Here is a 19,367-nt window from a genome sequence, read left to right on the forward strand (position 1 = left end):
AGAAGCTTTCTGAGAAGCTTCTTTGTGTTCTGTGAAATCGTCTCACAGAGTTACAGCTTTCCCCTTAAGAAGCCTTTCGTTAAGACAGTTCTTGTGGAATTGCCAAGGTGATATTTGGCAGCCCATAGAGGGCTATGGTGAAAAAGGAAATATCCTCACATGACATGTGGAAAGAAGCTTTCTGAGAAACTGCTTAGTGTTTTGTTAATTCATCTCACAGAGTTACATCTGCATTTCGTGGATCTCTTTGCTAGCCTTATTTCTGTGGAATCTGAGAACAGATACTTCGCCTCCCTTTGAAGACTATAGGGCCAAAGGAAATATCCTCCGATAACAAAGAGAAAGAAGCTTTATGAGAAACTTCTTTGTGTTCTGTGAAATCATCTCACAGAGTAACAGCTTTCCCCTCAAGAAGCCTTTCGCTAAGACAGTTGTTGTGGAATTGACAAAGTGATATTTGGAAGCCCCTAGAGGGCTACGGTGAAAAAGGAAATGTCCTCAGATGAAATCTGGAAAGAAGTTTTCTGAGAAACTGCTCTGTGATGTGTGACTTCCACTCACAGAGTTACATCTGTATTTCCTGGATCTCTTTGCTAGCCTTATTTCTGTGGAATCTGAGAACAGATATTTCGGATCCCTTTGAAGACTACAGGGCCAATGGAAATATCCTCCGATAACAAAGAGAAAGAAGCTTTCTGAGAAACTTCTTTGTGTTCTGTGAAATCATCTCACAGAGTTACAGCTTTCCCCTCCAGAAGCCTTTCGCTACGACAGTTCTTGCGGAATTTGCAAAGTGATATTTGGAAGCCCATAGAGGGCTATGGTGAAAAAGGAAATATCCTCAGATGAAATCTGGAAAGAAGCTTTCTGAAAAACTGCTTAGTGTTCTGTTAATTCATCTTACAGAGTTATATCTGTATTTCGTGCATCTCTTGGCTAGCCTTATTTCTGTGGAATCTGAGAACAGATATTTCGGATGCCTTTGAAGACTATAGGGCCAAAGGAAATATCCTCCGATAACAAAGAGAAAGAAGCTTTCTGAGAAACTTCTTTGTGTTCTGTGAAATCATCTCACAGAGTTACAGCTTTCCCCTCAAGAAGCCTTTCGCTAAGACAGTTCTTGTGGAATTGGAAAAGTGATATTTGGAAGCTCAAAGAGGGCTACGGTGAAAAAGGAAATATCCTCAGATGAAATCTGGAAAGAAGCTCTCTGAGAAACTTCTTAGTGTTCTGTTAATTCATCTCACAGAATTACATCTGTATTTCGTGGATCTCTTGGCTAGCCTTATTTCTGTGGAATCTGAGAACAGATATTTCGGATCCCTTTGAAGATTATAGGGCCAAAGTAAATATCGTCCGATAACAAAGAGAAAGAAGCTTTCTGAGAAACTTCTTTGTGTTCTGTGAAATCATCTCAAAGATTTACAGCTTTCCCCTCAAGAAGCCTTTCGCTAAGACAGTTCTTGTGGAATTTGCAAAGTGATATTTGGAAGCCAATAGAGGGCTATGGTGAAAAAGGAAATATCCTCAGATGAAATCTGGAAAGAAGCTTTCTGAGAAACTGCTTAGTGTTATGTTAATTCATCTCACAGAGTTACATCTGTAATTCGTGTATCTCTTGGCTAGCCTTATTTCTGTGGAATGTGAGAACAGATATTTCGGATCCCTTTGAAGTGTATAGGTCCAAAGGAAATATCCTCCGATAACAAAGAGAAAGAAGCTTTCTGAGAAACTTCTTTGTGTTCTGTGAAATCATTTCACAGAGTTACAGCTTTCTCCTCAAGAAGCCTTTCACTAAGACAGTTCCTGTGGAATTGGCAAAGTGATATTTGGAAGCCCATAGAAGACTATGGTGAAAATTGAAATATCCTCAGATGAAATCTGGAAAGAAGCTTTTTGAGAAACTGCTTGGTGTTCTGTTAATTCATCTCACAGAATTACATCTGTATTTCGTGGATGTCTTTGCTAACCTTATTTCTGTGGAATCTGAGAACCGATATTTCGGATCCCTTTGAAGACTATAGGGCCAAAGGAAATATCCTCCGATAACAAAGAGAAAGAAGCTTTCTGAGAAACTTCTTTGTGTTCTGAGAAATCATCTCTCAGAGTTACAGCTTTCCCCTCAAGAAGCCATTCGCTAAGACACTTCTTGTGGAATTGGCAAAGTGATATTTGGAAGCCCATAGAGGGCTATGGTGAAAAAGGAAATATCCTCAGATGAAATCTGGAAAGAAGCTTTCTGAGAAACTGCTTAGTGTTCTGTTAATTCCTCTCACAGAGTTACATCTGTATTTCGTGGATCTCTTAGCTAGCGTTATTTCTGTGGAATCTGAGAACAGATATTTCGGATCCCTTTGAAGACTATAGGGCCAAAGGAAATATCCTCGAATAACAAAGAGAAAGATGCTTTCTGGGAAACATCTCTGTGTTCCGTGAAATCATCTCACAGAGTTACAGATTTCCCCACAAGAAGCCTTTCGCTAAGACACTTCTTGTGGAATTGGAAAAGTGATATTTGGTAGCCCATAGAAGGCTATGCTGAAAAAGGAAATATCCTCAGATGAAATCTGGAAAGAAGCTTTCTGACAAACTGCTCTGTGATGTGCGACTTCCACACACAGAGTTACATCTGCATTTCGTGGATCTCTTTGCTAGCCTTATTTTTGTGGAATCTGAGAACAGATATTTCGGATCCCTTTGAAGAGTATAGGGCCAAAGGAAATATCCTCCGATAACAAAGAGAAAGAAGCTTTCTGAGAAACTTCTTTGTGTTCTGTGAAATCATCTCACAAAGTTACAGCTTTCCGCTCAATATGGCTTTCGCTAAGACAGTTCTTGTGGAATAGGCAAAGTGATATTTGGAAGCCCATAGAGGGCTATGGTGAAAAAAGAAAAATCCTCAGATGAAATCTGGAAAGAAGCTTTCTGAGAAACTGCTCTGTGATGTGTTTCTTCCACTCACTGAGTTACATCTGTTTTTCGTGGATTTCTTTGCTACCTTATTTCTGTGGAATATGGGAACAGATATTTCGGATCCCGTTGAAGACTATAGGGCCAAAGGAAATATCTTCCGATAACAAAGCGAAAGAAGCTTTCTGAGAAACTTCTTTGTGTTCTGTGAAATCATCTCACAGAGTTACAGCATTCCCCTCAAGAAGCCTTTCACTAAGACATTTCTTGTGGAATAGGCAAAGTGATATTTGGAAGCCCATAGAGGGCTATGGTGAAAAAGGAAATATCCTCAGATGAAATGTGGAAAGAAGCTTTCTGAGAAACTGCTCTGTGACGTGGGACTTCCACTCACAGAGATATATCTGTATTTCGTGGATCTCTTTGCTAGCGTTATTTCTGTGCAATCTGAGAACAGATAATTCGGATCACTTTGAAGACTATAGGGCCAAAGGATATATCCTCCGATAACAAAGAGAAAGAAGCTTTCTCAGAAACTTCTTTGTGTTCTGTGAAATCATCTCACAGAGTTACAGCTTTCCCCTCAAGAAGGCTTTCGCTAAGTCAGTTCTTGTGGAATTGGCAAAGGGATATTTGGAAGCCCATAGAGGGCTATGGGGAAATAGGAAATATCCTCAGATGAAATCTGCAAAGAAGCTCTCTGAGAAACTGCTCTGTGATGTGTGACTTCCATTCACAGAGTTACATCTGTATTGCGAGAATCTCTTTGCTAGCCTTATTTCTGTGGAATATGAGAACAGATATTTCGGATACCTTTGTAGACTACAGGGACAAAGGAAATATGCTCCGATAACAAAAAGAAAGAAGTTTTCTGAGAAACTTCTTAGTGTTCTGTGAAATCATCTCACAGAGCTACAGCTTTCCCCTCCAGAAGCCTTTCGCTAAGACAGTTCTTGTGGAATTGAGAAAGTGATATCTGGAAGCCCATAGAGGGCTATGGTGAAAAAGGAAATATCCTCAGGTCAAATCTCGAAAGAAGCTTTCTGAGAAACTGCTTAGTGTTCTGTTAATTCATCTCACAGAGTTACATCTGTATTTCGTGGATCTCTTTGCTAGCCTTATTTCTGTGGAATCTGAGAACTGATATTTCGGATCCCTTTGAAGACTATAGGTCCAAATTAAATATCCTCCTATAAAAAAGGGAAAGAAGCTTTCTGAGAAACTTCTTTGTGTTCTGTGAAATCATCTCACAGAGTTACAGCTTTCCCCTCAAGAAGCCTTTCCCTGAGACAGTTCTTGTGGAATCGGCAAAGTGATATTTGGAAGCCCATAGAGAGCTATGTTGAAAAAGGAAACATCCTCCGACGAAATCTGGAAAGAAGCTTTCTGAGAAACTGCTTAGTGTTCTGTTAATTCATCTCACAGAGTTACATCTGTATTTCGTGGATCTCTTTGCTAGCCTTATTTCTGTGGAATCTGAGAACAGATATTTCGGATCCCTTTGCAGACTATAGGGCCAAAGGAAATATCCTCCGATAAGAAAGCGAAAGAAGCTTTCTGAGAAACTTCTTTGTGTTCTGTGAAATCATCTCACAGAGTTACAGCTTTCCCCTCAAGAAGCCTTTCGCTAAGACAGTTGTTGTGGAATTGGCAAAGTGATATTTGGAAGCCCATAGAGGGCTATGGTGAAAAAGGAAATATCCTCAGATGAAATCTGGAAAGAAGCTTTCTGAGAAACTGCTTAGTGTCTGTTAATTCATCTCACAGAGTTATATCTGTATTTCGTGGATCTCTTTGCTAGCCTTATTTCTGTGGAATCTGAGAACAGATATTTCGGATCCCTTTGAAGACTATAGGGCCAAAGGAAATATCCTCCGATAAAAAAGAGAAAGAAGCTTTCTGAGAAACCTCTTTGTGTTCTGTGAAATCATCTCACAGAGTTACAGCTTTCCCCTCAAGAAGCCTTTCCCTAAGACAGTTCTTGTGGAATCCTCAAAGTGATATATGGAAGCCCAGAGAGGGCTACAGTGAAAAAGGAAATATCCTCCGACGACATCTGGAAAGAAGCTTTCTGAGAAACTGCTTAGTGTTCTGTTAATTCATCTCACAGAGTTACATTTGTATTTCGTGGATCTCTTGGCTAGCCTTATTTCTGTGGAATCTGAGATCAGATATTTCGGATCCCCTTGAAGACTATAGGGCCAAAGGAAATATCCTCCGATAACAAAGAGAAAGAAGCTTTCTGAGAAACATCTTTGTGTCTGTGAAATCATCTCACAGATTTACAGCTTTCCCCTCAAGAAGCCTTTCGCTAAGACAGTTTTTGTGGAATTGGCAAAGTGATATTTGGAAGCCCATAGAAGGCTATGGTGAAAATGAAATATCCTCAGATGAAATCTGGAAAGAAGCTTTCTGAGAAACTGCTTAGTGTTCTGTTAATTCATCTCACAGAGTTACATCTGTATTTCGTGTATCTCTTGGCTAGCCTTATTTCTGTGGAATCTGAGAACAGATATTTCGGATCCCTTTGAAGACTATAGGGCCAAGGAAATATCCTCCGATAACAAAGAGAAAGAAGCTTTCTGAGAAACTTCTTTGTGTTCTGTGAAATCATCACACAGAGCTACAGCTTTCCCCTCAAGAAGCCTTTCGCTAAGACAGTTCTTGTGGAATTGGCAAGTGATATTTGGAAGCCCTTAGAGGGCTATGGTGAAAAAGGAAATATCCTCCGACGAAATCTGGAAAGAAGCTTTCCGAAAAACTGCTCTGTGATGTGTGATTTCCACACACAGAGTTACATCTGTATTTCGTGGTTCTCTTTGCTAGCCTCATTTCTTTGGAATCTGAGAACAGATATTTGGGATCCCTTAGAAGACTATAGGGTCAAAGGAAATATCCTCCGATAACAAAGAGAAAGAAGCTTTCTGAGAAACTTCTTTGTGTTTTGTGAAATCATCTCACAGAGTTACAGCTTTCCCCTCAAGAAGCCTTTCTCTAAGACAGTTCTTGTGGAATTGGCAAAGTGATATTTGGAAGCCCATAGAGGGCTATGGTGAAATAGGAAATATCCTCAGATGAAATCTGGAAAGAAGCTTTCTGAGAAACTTCTTAGTGTTCTGTTAATTCATCTCACAGAGTTACATCTGTATTGCGTGGATCCCTTCTGTAGCCTTATTTCTGTGGAATCTGAGAACAGATATTTCGGATCCCTTTGCAGACTATAGGGCCAAAGGAAATATCCTCCGACAACAAAGCGAAAGAAGCTTTCTAAGAAACTTCTTTGTGTTCTGTGAAATCGTCTCACAGAGTTACAGCTTTCCCCTTAAGAAGCCTTTCGTTAACACAGTTCTTGTGGAATTGCCAAGGTGATATTTGGAAGCCCATAGAGGGCTATGGTGAAAAAGGAAATATCCTCACATGACATGTGGAAAGAAGCTTTCTGAGAAACTGCTTAGTGTTTTGTTAATTCATCTCACAGAGTTACATCTGCATTTCGTGGATCTCTTTGCTAGCCTTATTTCTGTGGAATCTGAGAACAGATACTTCGCCTCCCTTTGAAGACTATAGGGCCAAAGGAAATATCCTCCGATAACAAAGAGAAAGAAGCTTTCTGAGAAACTTCTTTGTGTTCTGTGAAATCATCTAACAGAGTTACAGCTTTCCCCTCAAGAAGCCTTTCCCTAAGACAGTTCTTGTGGAATTGACAAGGTGATATTTGGAAGCCCCTAGAGGGCTACGGTGAAAAAGGAAATGTCCTCAGATGAAATCTGGAAAGAAGTTTTCTGAGAAACTGCTCTGTGATGTGTGACTTCCACTCACAGAGTTACATCTGTATTTCCTGGATCTCTTTGCTAGCCTTATTTCTGTGGAATCTGAGAACAGATATTTCGGATCCCTTTGAAGACTACAGGGCCAATGGAAATATCCTCCGATAACAAAGAGAAAGAAGCTTTCTGAGAAACTTCTTTGTGTTCTGTGAAATCATCTCACAGAGTTACAGCTTTCCCCTCCAGAAGCCTTTCGCTACGACAGTTCTTGCGGAATTTGCAAAGTGATATTTGGAAGCCCATAGAGGGCTATGGTGAAAAAGGAAATATCCTCAGATGAAATCTGGAAAGAAGCTTTCTGAAAAACTGCTTAGTGTTCTGTTAATTCATCTTACAGAGTTATATCTGTATTTCGTGCATCTCTTGGCTAGCCTTATTTCTGTGGAATCTGAGAACAGATATTTCGGATGCCTTTGAAGACTATAGGGCCAAAGGAAATATCCTCCGATAACAAAGAGAAAGAAGCTTTCTGAGAAACTTCTTTGTGTTCTGTGAAATCATCTCACAGAGTTACAGCTTTCCCCTCAAGAAGCCTTTCGCTAAGACAGTTCTTGTGGAATTGGAAAAGTGATATTTGGAAGCTCAAAGAGGGCTCCGGTGAAAAAGGAAATATCCTCAGATGAAATCTGGAAAGAAGCTCTCTGAGAAACTTCTTAGTGTTCTGTTAATTCATCTCACAGAATTACATCTGTATTTCGTGGATCTCTTGGCTAGCCTTATTTCTGTGGAATCTGAGAACAGATATTTCGGATCCCTTTGAAGATTATAGGGCCAAAGTAAATATCGTCCGATAACAAAGAGAAAGAAGCTTTCTGAGAAACTTCTTTGTGTTCTGTGAAATCATCTCAAAGATTTACAGCTTTCCCCTCAAGAAGCCTTTCGCTAAGACAGTTCTTGTGGAATTTCCAAAGTGATATTTGGAAGCCAATAGAGGGCTATGGTGAAAAAGGAAATATCCTCAGATGAAATCTGGAAAGAAGCTTTCTGAGAAACTGCTTAGTGTTATGTTAATTCATCTCACAGAGTTACATCTGTAATTCGTGTATCTCTTGGCTAGCCTTATTTCTGTGGAATCTGAGAACAGATATTTCGGATCCCTTTGAAGACTATAGGGCCAAAGGAAATATCCTCCGATAACAAAGAGAAAGAAGCTTTCTGAGAAACTTCTTTGTGTTCTGAGAAATCATCTCTCAGAGTTACAGCTTTCCCCTCAAGAAGCCTTTCGCTAAGACACTTCTTGTGGAATTGGCTAAGTGATATTTGGAAGCCCATAGAGGGCTATGGTGAAAAAGGAAATATCCTCAGATGAAATCTGGAAAGAAGCTTTCTGAGAAACTGCTTAGTGTTCTGTTAATTCCTCTCACAGAGTTACATCTGTATTTCGTGGATCTCTTAGCTAGCGTTATTTCTGTGGAATCTGAGAACAGATATTTCGGATCCCTTAGAAGACTATAGGGCCAAAGGAAATATCCTCCAATAACAAAGAGAAAGATGCTTTCTGGGAAACATCTCTGTGTTCCGTGAAATCATCTCACAGAGTTACAGATTTCCCCACAAGAAGCCTTTCGCTAAGGCACTTCTTGTGGAATTGGAAAAGTGATATTTGGTAGCCCATTGAAGGCTATGCTGAAAAAGGAAATATCCTCCGATGAAATCTGGTAAGAAGCTTTCTGACAAACTGCTCTGTGATGTGCGACTTCCACACACAGAGTTACATCTGCATTTCGTGGATCTCTTTGCTAGCCTTATTTTTGTGGAATCTGAGAACAGATATTTCGGATCCCTTTGAAGAGTATAGGGCCAAAGGAAATATCCTCCGATAACAAAGAGAAAGAAGCTTTCTGAGAAACTTCTTTGTGTTCTGTGAAATCATCTCACAGAGTTACAGCTTTCCGCTCAATATGGCTTTCGCTAAGACAGTTCTTGTGGAATAGGCAAAGTGATATTTGGAAGCCCATAGAGGGCTATGGTGAAAAAGGAAAAATCCTCAGATGAAATCTGGAAAGAAGCTTTCTGAGAAACTGCTCTGTGATGTGTTTCTTCCACTCACTGAGTTACATCTGTTTTTCGTGGATTTCTTTGCTACCTTATTTCTGTGGAATATGGGAACAGATATTTCGGATCCCTTTGAAGACTATAGGGCCAAAGGAAATACCTTCCGATAACAAAGCGAAAGAAGCTTTCTGAGAAATTTCTTTGTGTTCTGTGAAATCATCTCACAGAGTTACAGCATTCCCCTCAAGAAGCCTTTCACTAAGACATTTCTTGTGGAATAGGCAAAGTGATATTTGGAATCCCATAGAGGGCTATGGTGAAAAAGGAAATATCCTCAGATGAAATCTGGAAAGAAGCTTTCTGAGAAACTGCTCTGTGACGTGGGACTTCCACTCACAGAGATATATCTGTATTTCGTGGATCTCTTTGCTAGCGTTATTTCTGTGCAATCTGAGAACAGATAATTCGGATCACTTTGAAGACTATAGGGCCACAGGATATATCCTCCGATAACAAAGAGAAAGAAGCTTTCTCAGAAACTTCTTTGTGTTCTGTGAAATCATCTCACAGAGTTACAGCTTTCCCCTCAAGAAGGCTTTCGCTAAGTCAGTTCTTGTGGAATTGGCAAAGGGATATTTGGAAGCCCATAGAGGGCTATGGGGAAAAAGGAAATATCCTCAGATGAAATCTGCAAAGAAGCTTTCTGAGAAACTGCTCTGTGATGTGTGACTTCCATTCACAGAGTTACATCTGTATTGCGAGAATCTCTTTGCTAGCCTTATTTCTGTGGAATATGAGAACAGATATTTCGGATACCTTTGTAGACTACAGGGCCAAAGGAAATATGCTCCGATAACAAAAAGAAAGAAGTTTTCTGAGAAACTTCTTTGTGTTCTGTGAAATCATCTCACAGAGTTACAGCTTTCCCCTCAAGAAGCCTTTCGCTAAGACAGTTCTTGCGGAATTGAGAAAGTGATATCTGGAAGCCCATAGAGGGCTATGGTGAAAAAGGAAATATCCTCAGGTCAAATCTGGAAAGAAGCTTTCTGAGAAACTGCTTAGTGTTCTGTTAATTCATCTCACAGAGTTACATCTGTATTTCGTGGATCTCTTTGCTAGCCTTATTTCTGTGGAATCTGAGAACTGATATTTCGGATCCCTTTGAAGACTATAGGGCCAAATTAAATATCCTCCGATAAAAAAGGGAAAGAAGCTTTCTGAGAAACTTCTTTGTGTTCTGTGAAATCATCTCACAGAGTTACAGCTTTCTCCTCAAGAAGCCTTTCCCTGAGACAGTTCTTGTGGAATCGGCAAAGTGATATTTGGAAGCCCATAGAGAGCTATGTTGAAAAAGGAAACATCCTCCGACGAAATCTGGAAAGAAGCTTTCTGAGAAACTGCTTAGTGTTCTGTTAATTCATCTGACAGAGTTACATCTGTATTTCGTGGATCTCTTTGCTAGCCTTATTTCTGTGGAATCTGAGAACAGATATTTCGGATCCCTTTGAAGACTATAGGGCCAAAGGAAATATCCTCCGATAAAAAAGAGAAAGAAGCTTTCTGAGAAACCTCTTTGTGTTCTGTGAAATCATCTCACAGAGTTACAGCTTTCCCCTCAAGAAGCCTTTCCCTAAGACAGTTCTTGTGGAATCCTCAAAGTGATATATGGAAGCCCATAGAGGGCTACAGTGAAAAAGGAAATATCCTCCGACGACATCTGGAAAGAAGCTTTCTGAGAAACTGCTTAGTGTTCTGTTAATTCATCTCACAGAGTTACATTTGTATTTCGTGGATCTCTTGGCTAGCCTTATTTCTGTGGAATCTGAGATCAGATATTTCGGATCCCCATGAAGACTATAGGGCCAAAGGAAATATCCTCCGATAACAAAGAGAAAGAAGCTTTCTGAGAAACATCTTTGTGTTCTGTGAAATCATCTCACAGAGTTACAGCTTTCCCCTCAAGAAGCCTTTCGCTAAGACAGTTCTTGTGGAATTGGCAAAGTGATAATTGGAAGCCCATAGAGGGCTATGGTGAAAAAGGAAATACCCTCAGATGAAATCTGGAAAGAAGCTTTCTGAGAAACTGCTCTGTGATTTGTCACTTCCACTCACAGTGTTACATCTGTGTTTCGTGGAACTCTTTGCTAGCCTTATTTCTGTGGAATCTGAGAAGAGATATTTCGGATCCCTTCGAAGACTATAGGTCCATAGGAAATATCCTCCGATAACAAAGAGAAAGAAGCTTTCTGAGAAACTTTTTTGTGTACTGTGAAATCATTTCACAGAGTTACAGCTTTCCCCTCAAGAAGCCTTTCCCTAAGACAGTTCTTGTGGAATTGGCAAAGTGATATTTGGAAGCCCATAGAGGGCTGTGGTGAAAAAAGAAATATCCTCAATGAAATCTGGAAAGAAGCTTTTTGAGAAAATGCTCTGTGATGTGGGACTTCCACTCACAGAGATATATCTGTATTTCGTGGATCTCTTTGCTCGCCTTACTTCTGTGGAAACTCTGAACTGATATTTCCGATCCCTTTGAAGAATATAGGGCCAAAGGAAATATCCTCCGATAACAAAGAGAAAGAATCTTTCTAAGAAACTTCTTTTTGTTCTGTGAAATCATCTCACAGAGTTACAGCTTTCCCCTCAAGAAGCCGTTCGCTAAGACACTTCCTGTGGTATTGACAAAGTGATATTTGGAAGCCCCTAGAGGTCTATGGTGAAAAAGGAAATATCCTCAGATGAAATCTGGAATGAAGCTTTCTGAGAAACTGCTTAGTGTTCTGTTAATTCATCTCACAGAGTTATATCTGTGTTTCGTGTATCTCTTTGCTAGCCTTATATCTGTGGAATCTGAGAAGAGATATTTCGGATCCCTTTGAAGACTATAGGGCCAAAGGAAATATCCTCCGATAACAAAGAGAAAGAAGCTTTCTGAGAAACTTCTTTGTGTTCTGTGAAATCATCTCACAGAGTTACAGCTTTCCCCTCAAGAAGCCTTTCGCTAAGACAGTTCTTGTGGAATTGGCAAAGTGATATTTGGAAGCCCATAGAGGGCTATGGTGAAAAAAGAAATATCCTCAGATGAAATCTGGAAAGAAGCTTTCTGAGAAACTGCTTAGTGTTCTGTTAATTCATCTCACAGAGTTACATCTGTATTTCGTGGGTCTCTTTGCTAGCCTTATTTCTGTGGAATCTGAGAACAGATATTTCGGATCCCTTTGAAGACAATAGGGCCAAAGGAAATATCCTCCGATAAAAAAGAGAAAGAAGCTTTCTGAGAAACTTCTTTGTGTTCTGTGAAATCATCTCACAGAGTTACAGCTTTCCCCTCAAGAAGCCTTTCGCTAAGACAGTTCTTGTGGAATTGGCAAAGTGATATTTGGAAGCCCATAGAGGGCAATTTTGAAAAAGGAAATATCCTCAGATGAAATCTGGAAAGAAGCTTTCTGAGAAACTGCTTAGTGTCTGTTAATTCATCTCACAGAGTTATATCTGTATTTCGTGGATCTCTTTGCTAGCCTTATTTCTGTGGAATCTGAGAACAGATATTTCGGATCCCTTTGAAGACTATAGGGCCAAAGGAAATATCCTCCGATAAAAAAGAGAAAGAAGCTTTCTGAGAAACTTCTCTGTGTTCTGTGAAATCATCTCACAGAGTTACAGCTTTCCCCTCAAGAAGCCTTTCGCTAAGACAGTTCTTGTGGAATTTGCAAAGTGATATTTTGAAGCCCATAGAGGGCTATGGTGAAAAAGGAAATATCCTCAGATGAAATCTGGAAAGAAGCTTTCTGAAAAACTGCTCTGTGATGTGTGACTTCCACACACAGAGTTACATCTGTATTTCCTGGATCTCTTTGCTAGCCTTATTTCTGTGGAATCTGAGAACAGATATTTCGGTTCCCTTTCAAGGCTATGGGGCCAAAGGAAATATCCTCCGATAACAAAGAGAAAGAAGCTTTCTGAGAAACTTCTTTGTGTTCTGTGAAATCATCTCACAGAGTTACAGCTTTCCCCTCAAGAAGCCTTTCGCTACGACAGTTCTTGCGGAATTTGCAAAGTGATATTTGGAAGCCCATAGAGGGCTATGGTGAAAAAGGAAATATCCTCAGATGAAATCTGGAAAGAAGCTTTCTGAGAAACTGCTTAGTGTTCTGTTAATTCATCTTACAGAGTTATATCTGTATTTCGTGCATCTCTTGGCTAGCCTTATTTCTGTGGATTGTGAGAACAGATATTTCGGATGCCTTTGAAGACTATAGGGCCAAAGGAAATATCCTCCGATAAAAAAGAGAAAGAAGCTTTCTGAGAAACTTCTTTGTGTTCTGTGAAATCATCTCACAGAGTTACAGCTTTCCCCTCAAGAAGCCTTTCGCTAAGACAGTTTTTGTGGAATTGGAAAAGTGATATTTGGAAGCTCAAAGAGGGCTATGGTGAAAAAGGAAATATCCTCAGATGAAATCTGGAAAGAAGCTCTCTGAGAAACTTCTTAGTGTTCTGTTAATTCATCTCACAGAATTACATCTGTATTTCGTGGATCTCTTGGCTAGCCTTATTTCTGTGGAATCTGAGAACAGATATTTCGGATCCCTTTGAAAATTATAGGGCCAAAGTAAATATCGTCCGATAACAAAGAGAAAGAAGCTTTCTGAGAAACTTCTTTGTGTTCTGTGAAATCATCTCAAAGATTTACAGCTTTCCCCTCAAGAAGCCTTTCGCTAAGACGGTTCTTGTGGAATTTGCAAAGTGATATTTGGAAGCCAATAGAGGGCTACGGTGAAAAAGGAAATATCCTCAGATGAAATCTGCAAAGAAGCTTTCTGAGAAACTGCTTAGTGTTATGTTAATTCATCTCACAGAGTTACATCTGTAATTCGTGTATCCCTTGGCTAGCCTTATTTCTGTGGAATCTGAGAACTGATATTTCGGATCCCTTTGAAGTGTATAGGGCCAAAGGAAATATCCTCCGATAACAAAGAGAAAGAAGCTTTCTGAGAAACTTCTTTGTGTTCTGTGAAATCATCTCACAGAGTTACAGCTTTCTCCTCAAGAAGCCTTTCACTAAGACAGTTCCTGTGGAATTGGCAAAGTGATATTTGGAAGCACATAGAAGACAATGGTGAAAAAGGAAATATCCTCAGATGAAATCTGGAAAGAAGCTTTCTGAGAAACTGCTTGGTGTTCTGTTAATTCATCTCGCAGAATTACATCTGTATTTCGTGGATGTCTTTGCTAACCTTATTTCTGTGGAATCTGAGAACAGATATTTCGGATCCCTTAGAAGACTATAGGGCCAAAGGAAATGTCCTCCGATAACAAAGAGAAAGAAGCTTTCTGAGAAACTTCTTTGTGTTCTGAGAAATCATCTCTCAGAGTTACAGCTTTCCCCTCAAGAAGCCTTTCGCTAAGACACTTCTTGTGGAATTGGCAAAGTGATATTTGGAAGCCCATAGAGGGCTATGGTGAAAAAGGAAATATCCTCAGATGAAATCTGGAAAGAAGCTTTCTGAGAAACTGCTTAGTGTTCTGTTAATTCCTCTCACAGAGTTACATCTGTATTTCGTGGATCTCTTAGCTAGCGTTATTTCTGTGGAATCTGAGAACAGATATTTCGGATCCCTTTGAAGACTATAGGGCCAAAGGAAATATCCTCCGATAAAAAAGAGAAAGATGTTTTCTGAGAAACTTCTTTGTGTTCTGTGAAATCCTCTCACAGAGTTACAGCTTTCTCCTCAAGTAGCCTTTCGCTAAGACAGTCCTTGTGGAATTGGCAAAGTGATATTTGGAAGCCCATAGAGGGCTATGGTGAAAAAGGAAATATCCTCAGATGAAATCTGGAAAGAAGCTTTCTGAGAAACTGCTTAGTGTTCTGTTAATTCATCTCACAGAGTTGTATGTGTATTTCGTGGATCTCTTTGCTAGCCTTATTTCTGTGGAATCTGAGAACAGATATTTCGGATCCCTTTGAAGACTATAGGGCCAAAGGAAATATCCTCCGATAAAAAAGAGAAAGAAGCTTTCTGAGAAACCTCTTTGTGTTCTGTGAAATCATCTCACAGAGTTACAGCTTTCCCCTCAAGAAGCCTTTCGTTAAGAGAGTCCTTGTGGAATTGGCAAAGTGATATTTGGAAGCCCATAGAGGGCTATGGTGAAAAAGGAAATATCCACAGATGAAATCTGGAAAGAAGCTTTCTGAGAAACTGCTTAGTGTTCTGTTAATTCATCTCACAGAGTTGTATGTGTATTTCGTGGATCTCTTTGCTAGCCTTATTTCTGTGGAATCTGAGAACAGATATTTCGGATCCCTTAGAAGACTATAGGGCCAAAGGAAATGTCCTCCGATAACAAAGAGAAAGAAGCTTTCTGAGAAACTTCTTTGTGTTCTGAGAAATCATCTCTCAGAGTTACAGCTTTCCCCTCAAGAAGCTTTTCGCTAAGACAGTTCTTGTGGAATCGGCAAAGTGATATTTGGAAGCCCATAGAGGGCTATGGTGAAAAAGGAAATATCCACAGATGAAATTTTGAAAGAAGCTTTCTGAGAAACTGCTCTGTTATGTGTGACTTCCACTCACAGAATTACATCTGTATTTCGTGGATCTCTTTGCTCGGCTTATTTCTGTGGAATCTGAGAACAGATATTTCGGATCCATTTGAAGACTATAGGGCCAAAGGAAATATCCTCCGATAAAAAAGAGAAAGAAGCTTTCTGAGAAACTTCTTTGTGTTCTGTGAAATCATCTCACAGAGTTACAGCTTTCCCCTCAAGAAGCCTTTCGCTAAGACAGTTCTTGTGGAATTGGCAAAGTGATATTTGGAAGCCCATAGAGGGCTATGGTGAAAAAGGAAATATCCTCAGATAAAATCTGGAAAGAAGCTTTCTGAGAAACTGCTTAGCGTCCTGTTAATTCATCTCACAGACTTACAACAGTATTTCTTGGATCTCTTTGTTAGTCTTATTTCTGTGGAATCTGAGAACAGATACTTCGGATATCTTTGAAGACTATAGAGTGAAAGGAAAAATCCTCCGATAAAAAAGAGAAAGAAGCTTTCTGAGAAACTTCCTTGTGTTCTGTGAAATCATCTCACAGAGTTACAGCTTTCCCCTCAAGAAGCCTTTCGCTAAGTCAGTTCTTGTGGAATTGGCAAAGTGATATTTGGAAGCCCAAAGAGGGCTATGGTGAAAAAGGAAATATCCACAGATGAAATCTGGAAAGAAGCTTTCTGAGAAACTGCTCTTTGATGTGTGACTTCCACTCACAGAGTTACATCTGTATTTCATGGATCTCTTTGCTCGGCTTATTTCTGTGGAATCTGAGAACAGATATTTCGGATCCCTTTGAAGACTATAGGGCCAAAGGAAATACCCTCCGATAACAAAGAGAAAGAAGCTTTCTGAGAAACTTCTTTGTGTTCTGTGAAATCATCTCACAGAGTTACAGCTTTCCCCTCAAGAAGCCTTTCGCTAAGACAGTTGTTGTGGAATTGGCAAAGTGATATTTGGAAGCCCATAGAGGGCTATGGTGAAAAAGGAAATAACCTCAGATGATATCTGGAAAGAAGCTTTCTGAGAAACTGCTTAGTGTTCTGTTAATTTATCTCACAGAGTTATATGTGGATTTCGTGGATCTCTTTGCTAGCCTTATTTCTGTGGAATCTGAGAACAGATATTTCGGATCCCTTTGAAGACTATAGGGCCAAAGGAAATATCCTCCGATAAAAAAGAGAAAGAAGCTTTCTGAGAAACTTCTTTGTGTTCTGTGAAATCATCTCTCAGAGTTACAGCTTTCCCCTCAAGAAGCCTTTCCCTAAGGCAGTTCTTGTGGAATCGGCAAAGTGATATTTGGAAGCCTATAGTGGGCTACGGTGAAAAAGGAAATATCCTCCGACGAAATCTGGAAAGAAGCTTTCTGAGAAACTGCTTAGTGTTCTGTTAATTCATCTCACAGAGTTACATCAGAATTTCGTGGATCTATTTGCTAGCCTTATTTCTGTGGAATCTGAGAACAGATACTTCGGATCCCTTTGAAGACTATTGGGCCAAAGGAAATATCCTCCGATAACAAAGAGAAAGAAGCTTTCTGAGAAACTTCTTTGTGTTCTGTGAAATCATCTCACAGAGTTACAGGTTTCCCCTCAAGAAGCCTTTCGCTAAGACAGTTCTTGTGGAATTGGCAAAGTGATATTTGTAAGACCATAGAGGGCTATGGTGAAAAAGGAAATATCCTCAGATGAAATCCGGAAAGAAGCTTTCTGAGAAACTGCTTAGCGTTCTGTTACTTCAACTCACAGACTTACAACAGTATTTCGTGGATCTCTTTGCTACCTTATTTCTGTGGAATCTGAGAACAGATATTTCGGATATCTTTGAAGACTATAGGGCCAAAGGAAAAATCCTGCGATAAAAAAGAGAAAGAAGCTTTCTGAGAAACTTCTTTGTGTTCTGTGAAATCATCTCACAGAGTTACAGCTTTCCCCTCAAGAACCCTTTCGCTAAGACACTTCTTGTGGAATTGGCAAAGTGATATTTGGAAGCCCATAGAGTGCTATGGAGAAAAAGGAAATATCCTCAGATGAAATCTGGAAAGAAGCTTTCTGAGAAACTGCTCTGTGATGTGTGACTTCCACACACAGAGTTACATCTGTATTTCGTGGATCTCTTTGCTAGCCTTATTTCTGTGGAATCTGAGAACAGATATTTCGGATCCCTTTGAAGATTATAAGGCCAAAGGAAATATCCTCCGATAAAAAAGAGAAAGAAATTTTCTGAGAATCTTCTTTGTGTTCTGTGAAATCATCTCACAGAGTTACAGCTTTCCCCTCAAGAAGCCTTTCCCTAAGACAGTTCTTGTGGAATCAGCAAAGTGATATTTGGAAACCCATAGAGGGCTACGGTGTAAAAGGAAATATCCTCCGACGAAATCTGGAAAGAAGCTTTCTGAGAAACTGCTTAGTGTTCTGTTAATTCATCTCACAGAGTTATATCTGTATTTCGTGGATCTCTTTGCTAGCCTTATTTCTGTGGAATCTGAGAACAGATATTTCGGATCCCTTTGAAGACTATAGGGCCAAAGGAAAATCCTCCGATAAAAAAGAGAAAGAAGCTTTCTGAGAAACTTCTTTGTGTTCTGTGAAATCATCTCACAGAGTTACAGCTTTCCCCTAAAGAAGCCTTTCGCTAAGATAGTTCTTGTGGAATTGGTAAAGTGGTATTTGGAAGCCCATAGAGGGCTATGGTGCAAAAGGAAATATCCTCAGATGAAATCTGGAAAGAAGCTTTCTGAGAAACTGCTTAGCGATCTGTTAATTCATCTCACAGACTTACAACAGTATTTCCTGGATCTCTTTGCTAGCCTTATTTCTGAGGAATCTGAGAACAGATATTTCAGATATCTTTAAGACTATAGGGCAAGGGAAATATCCTCCGATAAAAAAGAGAAAGAAGCTTTCTGAAAAACTTCTTTGTGTTCTGTGAAATCATCTCACAGAGTTACAGCTTTCCCCTCAAGAATCCTTCCGCTAAGACAGTTCTTGTGGAATTGGCAAAGAGATATTTGGAAGCCCATAGAGGGCTATGTTGAAAAAAGAAATATCCACAGATGAAATCTGGAAAGAAGGTTTCTGAGAAACTGCTCTCTGATGTGTGACTTCCAATCACAGAGTTACATCTGTATTTCGTGGATCTCTTTGCTAGCCTTATTTCTGTGGAATCTGAGAGCAGATATTTCGGATCCCTTTAAACTCTATAGGGTCAAAGGAAATATCCTCCGATAACAAAGAGAAAGAAGCTTTCTGAGAAACTTCTTTGTGATCTGTGAAATCATCTCACAGAGTTACAGCTTTCCCCTCAAGAAGCCGTTCGCTAAGACACTTCTTGTGGAATTGGCAAAGTGATATTTGGAAGCCCATAGAGGGCTATGGTGAAAAGGGAAATATCCTCAGATGAAATCTGTAAAGAAGCTTTCTGAGAAATTGCTTAGTTTTCCTTTAATTCATCTCACAGAGTTAAATCTGTATTGCGTGGATCTCTAGGGTAGCCTTATTTCTGTGGAATCTAAGAACAGATAATTCGGATCCCTTTGAACACTATAGGGCCAAAGGAAATATCCTGCGATAACAAAGAGAAAGAAGCTTTCTGAGAAACTTCTTTGTGTTCTGTGAAATCATCTCACAGAGTTACAGCTTTCCCCTCAAGAAGCCTTTCGCTAAGACAGTTCTTGTGGAATTGGCAAAGTGATATTTGGAAGCCCATAGAGGGCTATAGTGAAAAAGGAAATATCCTCAGATGAAATCTGGAAAGAAGCTTTCTGAGAAACTGGTTAGTGTTCTGTTAATTCATCTCACAGAGTTATATCTGTATTTCGTGGATCTCTTTGCTAGCCTTATTTCTGTGGAATCTGAGAACAGATATTTCCAATCCCTTTGAAGACTATACGGCCAAAGGAAATATCCTCCTATAAAAAAGAGAAAGAAGGTTTATGAGAAACTTCTTTGTGTTCTGTGAAATCATCTCACAGAGTTACAGCTTTCCCCTCAAGAAGCCTTTCGCTAAGTCACTTCTTGTGGAATTGGCAAAGTGATATTTGGAAGCCCATAGAGGGCTATGGTGAAAAAGGAAATATCCTCAGATGAAATCTGGAA

The sequence above is a fragment of the Macaca nemestrina genome, chromosome 5 (genome assembly GCF_043159975.1).
Source record: "Macaca nemestrina isolate mMacNem1 chromosome 5, mMacNem.hap1, whole genome shotgun sequence".
Lineage (NCBI taxonomy): Eukaryota > Metazoa > Chordata > Mammalia > Primates > Cercopithecidae > Macaca > Macaca nemestrina.